This window comes from Austrofundulus limnaeus, unplaced genomic scaffold (assembly GCF_001266775.1).
Source record: "Austrofundulus limnaeus strain Quisiro unplaced genomic scaffold, Austrofundulus_limnaeus-1.0 Scaffold940, whole genome shotgun sequence".
NCBI lineage: Eukaryota > Metazoa > Chordata > Actinopteri > Cyprinodontiformes > Rivulidae > Austrofundulus > Austrofundulus limnaeus.
Window position 1 is genome coordinate 94,085 of NW_013953342.1, and position 10,822 is coordinate 104,906.

A 10,822-nucleotide genomic window follows, 5' to 3' on the forward strand; every position below is an offset into this window, starting at 1 on the left:
GAGAGTATAACATTATAACATGATATAAAACTCAAAAAAGTTGATTTTACATGAAATTGCCCCTTTAAGACTTCTTCCTCCACAAACAAAACACAATAATCCAAACGACGAATAGTTATGGAATATTGGCAAATTAGAGGTTGCAATCGCTTGTAAACTGGGACAGTCACATTGTTTGTTACTCACATGCAAGTAGTRCTCAGCAGCTGTGTTTGAACAGAAACTCTTGGAATGAGTTGGTGAAATGGCAGCCGTCCTTTAGGCAARAGACACAAAAATCTGGAGAGAGATTAGTTCTCAGGCTTCATCTTTCCTCAGACATTCCTGGTGCACTGTCATGCAGGAAGTGATTAAAACTGTTGCATAGAAATAAAAGGGGGAGTTGCAAAAGCTTTAAATTTGACTAATTTTGCTTCCTCATCAATTCTTGAAGAGTGTGTGTGTGTACAGTATTTTTCACTGCCACAGGAAGTTGCTGATGAGGGAAACAAACCAAGAGTTAGATTTGGGAAGTAGAAAAAGAGGAGATTTATTTGCTTACTTAAATAAGAATTTAWTATCATTGTTTTGCACCAGTCCACTCTGAAAGCTATAATTTTTTTAGCTTCGACCCAACATGTGGCTGGTCAAACTTGCCAGAAGCCATAAAAGTTAAAACCAAGAGAGAAAGGTTGAACAAGAGACAAAGACAAACGAGCGAGAGCAAAGAGAAGGGGATTGTTGTGATTAAAAGACAATTATCTGTGCACATCGACTTCCCAGTGTTGTGCGGTGTCAGGCTCGAGCTGAGCTGTTCTGTCCCAGAAAGCCTCTGGGGACAATGGCTACTGTTTCACGAGGAGGTTTGTTAGCAAGTCCTGGGTCCTCATGTCATGGTTACAGCACCATGCAGCTCTGTGAACACTACTGATGCCTTATATGTTTAAAATGTTCTTTTTAGTGCAGATACAAGCCCCCATTTCAAAATAGACTCCAATTTACTGATTTATAAATGTTTACTTATTTGATTAGTTACAGGTTTTTGTAGACATATGGCAATGAATGGCCAGAAAAATTATGTAACCAAAGAATAAATACAAAAATCCATTTCCAGTCATTTTAATTCTTTAACAAGTCAGCAATACCCTTGGTTAGATGAAGGGCCTAACAATGCATGTTGCCCACTGCCTTGCAARCCAAATTTATAAACAGTGACGTTCAGTGATCTGTTAGTGCTTGTGTTTGGGCATGACACTCAGTTTCTACTAACTTAAATCTTAGCATATTATTTGTAAAAGTGACAAGTTAGGTTCTCTTTTTTGTGRTGTCTAAGCTTGATTTGCTGTAACGGCCATGTAGAATCAGGTTTACCCTAAAAGTTAATCAGTTGTACAGTAGATCTTCCTTCTATAATTACTTTACGTTAGTTAACACTGTTGGCCTGCTGCACGAAGGTTGCATTTCTGTGTGTAGTTTGTATTTTGTTTGTATGCACTCACTGGTTTTCTCAGCATACTCCCATTTTGTCCCACAGTCAAAAAAACATGGATCTTAGGTCAGTTGGTGGGTCTAAATTGTCTAAAATATAAGGGTTACCATGATTGGCTGTTTACCTCTATGGATGGATGGATGGATGAATGAATGGATGGATGGATGGATGGATGGATGGATGGATGGATGGATGGATGGATGGNTGGATGGATGGATGGATGGATGGATGGATGGATGGATGGATGGATGGATGGATGGATGGATGGATGGATGGATGGATGGATGGATGGATGAGTTGTTGACTTCAGTTTACATGCCAACAGCAGTGACAAAGTTGAGGTGAAATATGGTACAAAAATAAAATAGCTAATTATATTTTGGGCAAACTTCTTCAGGTTGCAAGGAAAACTTTAATTATTTCATATAGACAGTCCCATATCCAGATTTATGTTACAACTAAAAAAAGTATGAGTTTGAGGTTTAAAGAACAACTTCAGTGGTGGATTTGAGGCCTACCCCTTGCAAGGTTCAAATTCCTATCATCTGATTTTTCAATTGTACACACAATAACTGACATTTTATACAAATGGATTGTTTTTAGATGGTCACTTGGGTGGGTTGACTGTAGATAACCTAATGTGATGTGCAATTAAAATGTGGTAATAACAGCTTTAAAAGTTGCATTAGCTGGATCTAACAGGAAACAAAACACAACTTTGCTTTGATTATTTTAGATTACTACAACCTGTTGTGGATGAGGTGAGGTTAACTTTTACAGAACAGAAAGCAGCCTTATAGTGACACCAGTTGACTGTGTGGGCCATTTGATGGTTGTGTAGGAGTCATTAGTGCCTTTATCAAGGCAGTAATGGAGAAGCTTTTTGTGTGAGCGTTTTGCTTGATAATGGGGCACTGAAAAGTGCTGTGGAAAAGTGATGCAAGTGCAAAAAATGGAAGACAAAAGAGTGACTGTGTATAAGAATAGTTAGCCTGTTTACTGTCAAAGGTGACATTGATTTTGTCATGTGTGTTACCGATCTATCTCATGAACAATTGAAAAAAAATGTTATTAAATAATAAAGTAATCAAAATGGCCACAACAAAATGACCTCTTCAAACACAAAAAAGGCACTGATTCAGTCAACATTTCATAAGTTCATCTATAGTTTGATGTGGTAGTAGCTGAGAGTCATCCCCATCAAATAGTCTGAGCAMAAACAGATTCCACAAGATTTTTGTTGAAAAGTTTACCAACAACTATTTGAAGTGGTTATAGCTTACATGTGTTCATTGTGCAACATCATTGCAGTGGTGATCAATTACTGAACAAACCCTGATGTGTGTTAGCAAAATATCTAATAAACAACTGGACAAATTTTCACTAGAGTTTCAGAGGGGAAAAAAGTACTTTCTGTCTTTGGAAGTGACTTTTGGAGCTGGCCCGGTTCAATGCTATCACAGCTAGCTGACTTTAGCTAGCATAAAAATGACAAATTCAGGCAGTTTTACAGATATTGAGCTAAACATTTGATGTTGTTGTAGCTGGTTGTAAATGACGACACACATTCTGAGTGTAACATCTTGCAATATCATGAGACTTTGCATGGTGCTTTTTATTTTACTCGACTGTGTAAACATCTGACTGCAGCTTAACCAATTGATGCTTGATGCAGCTTGTGGATATAGCAGTTCTTTTAAGGAGCACATCAGATCTGAATTAAATATTTGTGGGATTAAAATGATTGGTAATGCAGATTGGTTCAGCTCGTCCATGTTTTTAAATCCCTTTAATGCATTTAAGTTTGCTTTTAAATGTTCAAACTTGCATTGTTGATGTGTAGTCAAAAAGAAAACACAGACATTGCACACTAATGAAAGCAGACACAATGAAGTTGATTTCTCCAGCTAATTCAAAGCTTCTGCAAGCTGCTTTTCAATATTAGTGATTTGAAAGTTTGCCTAAACCCCGCTGGTAGAAAGAAAGAAAAAAACATCTGACACCACTTTGTCACACACTTAAAAGCTGATTTTTTTGGTCACTTGGGTCAAACATGACAAATCATTYTTCTGGTTCTTTAGATTTTTAAGCTTCTGAAGCATATTTTGAAAAATGACATTTAAAATCATGTGGACATTCCCACATCTTTTTCCTTTTTACTGTTCCTACGCCTCCTCCTCGTCATCCCCTCCYAAACTCACTTCTTCAGCTCTTCACAGGTTTTAAAAAAAGACTAAACAAAAATCTGTGTGTGCTCACCATCAATCCCAAATGATCAAAAGTGCTCAGTTTCAAACTTTCATCCAGCCCAAACCAATTGGTCAAATTGGGCAGAAAGGCCCAGGAGCTCAAAGCTTCACCCATATTTGTTGAGGGAGTTGGAACAGTGTGGCCCTTTGTGGTCCCCTGTGTATTTATGAATGGTTTAGCCTTGGGGCGAAGATTCAGAACAATGCTGCCACACTGAAGGGCTGAATTTCATATGGGGGGTGGGGGTGGGGGGACGGCAGTGGTGGTGGGGAGGGCAGTTTATTCTCCACTGTTGGGGCTTGGTACAGAGAGTGGCGAGAGGTTTTGCTGGGGCGACTCTTTGCATGCAAGTGACCAAGGAAGGACTGTGAAAACCCATACAGGGGTTCCTCAACATAAACCTTGGCTACAGTTACCTCCTCAGGTGAGGAAAAGCATTTTTTTTTCTCTCATTTATTGCTTTTTTAATGCTTTTTGAAGCATTTGGCATTTCAGATTTTTCTCGAGGGAAGAAACAAAAGAACACAAAGGTAAGAGAAAGTGCAAATCTCTCCATCTCCCTAATTTCGTTCCCTTTTTTAAGGTCAAACCCCTACAGTCGGAGTGAGTGTTTGTATGTGTGCGCGTGGTGGTGTTAACACTCATAACTGAAGCGATGAGTTAGTGATTGCAAAGCCGAATGAGTCACAAGTTAGGCAGAGTTAAGTCATGAGCAAGTGTGTGTTTGTTGGTAATTGCCTGGATGAAAAAACGTGTTTGTGGTTATGTGACGATGTGTGAGTGTTCACACATGAATGAGAAATGTTTGATATTTCGGTGGGGGCTGTGGAAAGCCCAGCCAATTATTACTGGTATTACTGGACAAATTTCAGCACATGAGCAACTCCTCGTTGGTTAATTGGTTTACCCCATCAAAACAACCAAAACTGTTTTGGTCTGCTTTTTTTTTGGAATTTTAGTTCAGTTTTAGTTCACGTTTGTTTTTTGTAATAAAACTTATAGAAGGTTTGGGCATGTCGATTCTCTGCGTTTACAGTGAGTTTTATTTTGTGCAATGTTTCAATTATTTTAGGTTTTTAAAGACATCGAAATAGTACCCCTTATTAGCTCAGCTAATGAATTTGAGCTAAATATCTACAAGGATTTTGTAACCAAAATGTTAGACCTTACATCTCGAATCATTGTCAGAAAATGTCTAAACCAAAGCACACTTTGGATTTAGGAGGTTTTGGAAAGATTGCAAAGTTTCAGGACATAAAACGCAGCTATCAAGAATTACCATACTTCCCACCCTGACCGTTTTTCGTTCCACATTTTTTGTCACCCATCCAAATGTCAACAATTCCAGACAAGTGGTGGTTGAAACTCATTTCTTTTTGTCTACAAAACCTAATCAAACTGTGTGTTTGTGGAGCCCTCCAAAAGAGCCACTTTTTATTTGTGCGTGCTGCTGAACAGGTGACTGCTCGGTTTCTCGCCTCGTTTTGTTCAAAGCGGAAGGGAGAGCGCTCCTATGAGAGAGGAGGCCTGTGGCTCACCATCTGCACGCAGGGATGGGAATTGCCAGACTTGTTCTGTTTGCCAGGTAGAGAAGAATTTAAAAAAGCTACTGGGTGCTCCTGGTCTCTTGTGGTGCTGGTGAGCTGCCAACCCCAAGCTCTCCTTGTTTTCTTGAACTGTTTTGTTTGCTCTCAGTTAAAAAAAAAAAAATCTTGACGCGAACCTGGTGGTGGGATTTGGAAGAGGGACAAAAAAGGGGGGTGTGAATTTAAAGTTCAAGCCTTGTTTTAAATGGAAAATGCTGCTCGCTCAGGGAAACCCACACAAAACTTTCTAAAGAGCTTTGAAGTCCCCTTATTTTCCTCCCTTTTCTTTTTGAAGAACACCTCAAATWGAGGTATCATTGTGTGTGTCCAGTACAATAATAAATGAGCTTTTTTTTGTATTCTATCTAAAAAAAAAAAAACAAGACGATACATCATGGGTAATAACAAGCAGTTTTATTTCATTTTTTATTCCTTTAAAGTCCAGTTTTTTTTTATTTCTGCCAACACCTTCTGCAATACTTTGAACAGACTGTGTGACTGGAGTCTCTGAGTGTGTATGGAGCGCTCGCCGGGCTCATCGCAGCTCAACGTGGCATGTGTGGGAGGGGGGAGCCGTCATGTTTTAAGACCANTCTTGAGTCTCTGAGTGTGTATGGAGCGCTCGCCGGGCTCATCGCAGCTCAACGTGGCATGTGTGGGAGGGGGGAGCCGTCATGTTTTAAGACCATCTGCTCCGCTGAGTATTTCAGTGGGGGCCTTAGCTTGTGGTGGATCAATGCGCGTCACGGGCAAGCGGCAAGGCGCAAGCTGTGAGCGGGCCTGTTCCGGAAAAAAGAAAAAAAAATTCCTCCAGTTCGTCCTCTGCACAATGGRCAGTGTTCTGCACACAAGGTTGCCATTCTTTCAGCCCCCTCCATCCGTGGAGCCGCGGCGCTGCTCTTGTGCACAAGCTGCAGACGATACTCACAATGAAAATGTTCTTCTTGGCACAGCCGACGGTTTGTGTGAGCGATTTCACTTACATAGATGAATCGCAAAAGGTTGCACGGCCTGATTAAGCTGCAATGAGYGTTCAAATCACATCTGTATCTCTCAGGACTGATGTGAACTAAGCAATTACAGTCAAGTTTGATTAGAAATGGATCTCTTGCAGAAGGCGATATAAGTATTGAATGAAGATAATTTTTTGGTGATGTAAGATCACAGAAACAAATGTAGAGTTTGACCTGCTGTTTAATGTATAGCTACAAACAATGACTGCAGTCCCAGCAGGACAATGGAGCAYGCTTCATTTGCAACAATCACAGAGGAGGTGCAGAGGAAGGTCACATATCAGCACGCCCAACACTGTCGAGAGTGCCGGCCTGCCGTATGCTGTGTGTGTGGGGGTTATGGCATGCTGATTATTCATTTGCGTACCACTCCAGAGCATCAGTGGGCCATTCTTTTCTTCAGTTCCTCTCCAGGCCAGGTTGTCAGTGGAGGGATTCCCTCGAGGCTAGCCTCAGCTCATTCAATGCCATCACTTGGCTGGTGGTCTGAWGGCTTTTCAACATAAGTGACACACTCTTGATGAAACAGTAATGTGTGTGCGTGTGTGTGTAGGGGGTAGGGGGGGGCTTTCTCATTGAAGACACAAGTTGTCTTTGTTATATTAATATGTAAACTAGGTGGATTTCTCAGTGGATCCATGCTTGTGTTTTCCACCTCCAGACATTCCTCATCAGGGGAAATATCAGATCTGCTTGTGGCATTAAATCAAAATGACATCATAGATTTAAAAAAAAATCTTTTCTGAAATTAAAATCTTCGCCACCGACTCTAATTATGGAACCTTTTTAGTCACAATAATAAACTCCGTATCAAAGTAAATCTGTGATTTATATAACCATTTTTTTTCACAAGTTCCTCCTACTCTTCATATGTTGCCTTCATGCAGCCTTACTGAAAGTCATATTGGCTATCCTCTCTTCATTATTCATGCTAAAGCACAAAYAGCATTAAGACTTTTTAAGTCACTTCAGCCTCTGTGACAGAAGGGTGATTCTGGCTCAGAGATCAAAGCCCATGGAATACCTCAGGGACGTGATGAAACAGAGGAAAAGAATGCTGAGTAGGCCATGGAACAGTTTTAACTACGACAGAAAGCAGATTTTCATCTTCCCACACCTCGTGTTAACAGGCCTCCTCTCTTCTTGTCTGCCAGTGGTTTTTGACTTCATCCTCTCCTCTGTGTCTTTTTCCCACAGAGCCTGGCATCTGGGACTCAGAGCAGGACAGCTCAGGGGGAGAAGAAAAACAACAGGGGAAGAGAAAGACGTCTTCGAGACGGCGAGGCAGCAGGAGCCTGGTGCTGAGGCTGGTATGAGGCAAGTGTTTTTTTTTTTTTTTGTGCGTGCCCTATAACCGTGCACACGTATGCTCTGTGTTCCGTGCCAGCTTGTTGTCCGTCCCATCAATGAGGCCCTTGTTGGGGTTAGTGGTGGTGTCAGTGGCCATGCCTGGCTGCTCAGCTCTGTTCTCCCCTGCTGATGCTGATGCACGGCCTCCCGCTCTCACTCGACATGCTCGTACAGCTCTTGTCCTTTTTAAAGATGGTTGAGATCGATGAAACGCTGGGAAGTAAAGTTGTATTTGTTGCAGTTTGCAGTGCAGCAATATGTGCCAAGATGTTTCAAAAGGTGGATCTTTCCAGTCTTGGATGGTGGTTTTAATAAACGCACCTGTCTTCTGATGTAGACATAATTTCATTTCATATCATTTCATTTATTTAAAAAGGACAATGCACATTAATCAATATTTAGTGAATCTAAATGCGCCGGAATTAGCACAAGAGCTAAATTTCATCCGTAGWCCTGAGCAGATAAAAAGGTAACAGTTCATAAAACAAGTRCACAAAACAGACAAAATTCAACACTGCCCAATAAACACACAAATTCMTGTCKACAARGTCTACRKTTAAATTATGTTACAGATGAATGCATGACTGATWTTCTTTCAGCCAAACTTYAAGTTTCTTTTTTAAAAATGGAATAACTGTCACAGTCTCTGATATTTGCRGGTAGTTMATTCCATAAGAGTGTTCTTCTGAYTGACGTGACCTTYCGACCAAACTCCRTTCTCCGTTTTGCGACAACACCGTCCCCTCTAGTTTGGGACCTAGTATTCATTCTGGATGTATATTTGTGAATAAAATCATTTAAAGGTGGAGGAGCTCATCCATTTAATCCCCCAAAAACAAAACTTAAATCACTGAATCTTTGATAATTTTYGAAGTCCAAGATCTTGTAATTATCAATGATTTTACAGTAATGATGATAAGGTTGTCTGTCAAGAACTTTAATTGTCTTTTTGAAAAGAGACTTGATGGGTTTTAACATATTTGCTGTTGTGTGGGACCAAGTTGTTAGACAATAAGAAATATGAGAAAAGATCATTGCTTGCATATACATTTTAGCTGCGTGTGTAATGAGAAAAGGTCTACTATGATGAAAATTGGCTAAGYTGAATTTTATTACATTAGTAGTTTTCTTAATGTGTTGCTTAAAAGTAAGATTTGTGTCAAACAAAACACCAAGGTACTTGAACTGATCCACCCCATCAAGTTTCTCTCCATTTACAAAAACACTTGGCTTTGGGTCATCTGCTTTCTGGCATGAAAAAAACATGCAAACAGTTTTTTTTTTTTGTGTTAAGATACAAGCATGAATCTTGAAGCCAAGTTGCATACCGGTACCATAGCAGTAGATAATACAGCAGCTGCATCCTGCGCTGTTTTAGCATGTGTATACAATACAGTATCATCTGCATACAGCTGAACTTTAACACGAACATACTTCAGGTAAGTCATTAACATAGAGACTAAAAAGAACTAGTCCACTCATTCTGATGACAGTCCATAGAAGGCTGTTCCTTTTCCCAATGACTTTGATAAGCGCTCTTACCTTTTTCAGAGCATTCTGTTCACTATTATGTTCACAATTTCTATAATAATGAATGAATAACTTTAAAATGGATGATACTTTAATCACAGTTAGAGCTCATTGCCCCCAAGTGGCCAAAACAATCAGTTGCTTCTGATTTAAAGGTGAGGATCTGTAAGAAAATAAAGAGAACCAAACAGTGAAGCAAACTCCTTTACATGACAACGTATCTTTAATTCTGCGGCTGTCTGGCAGCGACGCGGCTGACGGTGACCAGCATGACGCATCCGTGGCGATGTCAAACAGACAGAATTTTCCCCTGCTGTCCATCAGCAAAGTTAATATTGGCCATGGATTCTCTGGGGGATGTTGAGATGTGTTAATCACAAAGCTCTGAAGCTCCATCCACTCCCAATCTCGCCATCTGCACACACCGGCTGCTGCAGCATGGGGCCAAATTCCTCTGCTTGATTTATTTATTTTTTTGCGTGTGTTAATTTTACTTACTTTTTCTGAAAAAAAAAAACAGCACAAAAACATTGTATTTGCATCATATGCTTCCAACTACATTGTGCAAAAGTAAATTATTGAACATTTGAAACGAAAGCATTATAAACCTTCACTGTCATGACATAGAAGCCTGAGTCATCACCAGATTTGTTATTAGCTTTGAGATAATGCAGACAAATAAAACAGAAATGCAACAACCCCGAATTGAGGAACACAAGTGACTAAAGACATCTGAAAAATGTCTTCAGGTCTTTGTTTCAGGTTATTGCATTTTTTTTTCTCTCCTGTCATTTCAGCTGTTTCATGTCAAACAAAGCAAATAATAACTGGATTCAAAAGCACATGATTGTAACATTTGCATAATATTTATTGCACAAAATGTGGTAGCTGAGCTAAAAATAAAGAAAATTACAGATTTATATTAGAACACACTTGTGAAATCCTTTTCACAACTTATAACATGGTACATAACGTACTGTATAAAAATATATATTTTATTTTAGTTTTATTGGGTGTTATACAAATCTTGTAGGTCATTACTTTCAACTTTACTTTCTTCCTTTTTACAAAGAGAACAGAATTCTGATCTTTTATATCCTGATTTCTGAAATTTTAGACCCATTTGGTGACATAAGGACACTGAGTATGTACTGTTAATATTTTCTATAAGTCTTCACCAAAACATGAAGTGGCTGCACTGAAACACCGAAGCAATGTGGAGTTTTTGGCTTTTGTAATCTGTTTACTGTTTAATGATGCTGCAGATTTTTGTAGACTCATAATTTGTTTTCACTATAAAAATATCATTTGGAATAAATAAAAGCAGGAAGTTTGATTCTGATGCGCTGCTTTGCTTTTTTTCTCCAACGTTTAGCATCTATGTTTTCACTCGCAGCGCCACTTGTTTACAAACTGCACATTGTCATCGTGGCACCCTGTTAGCCCCTCCTTTTCTCCTGATTTAATACTAGCACAGCACAAATAGCATCAGTAATCTACTGATGACATGATGTGTGGTGACTGGTGTTTGGCTTCGTGTCAGAGCTCTGCTAACAGTGGGGCTCTTTCACTGTAAGGCCTTACGTATGGTGAGCGTGAAAGAGAAACTTCACTGAGATGGGGGG

At 39.7% G+C, this 10,822-nt stretch overlaps 1 protein-coding gene across 8 annotated transcripts in view; it reads left to right on the plus strand.

Moving 5' to 3' along the window:
- Window positions 1–10,822, plus strand: part of mag (myelin associated glycoprotein) — a 23,951-nt gene that overhangs the window by 2,635 nt on the left and 10,494 nt on the right. For 7 of the 8 annotated variants that reach the window (XM_014029677.1, XM_014029680.1, XM_014029683.1 and 4 more), the window contains exons 1-2: window positions 4,030–4,142; window positions 7,515–7,627. The gene's annotated coding sequence lies outside the window, so the exon portion shown is untranslated. Of the gene's footprint in view, window positions 1–4,029; window positions 4,143–7,514; window positions 7,628–10,822 lie in introns of those variants that run through there. The other variant, XM_014029679.1, reaches the window with a different exon arrangement.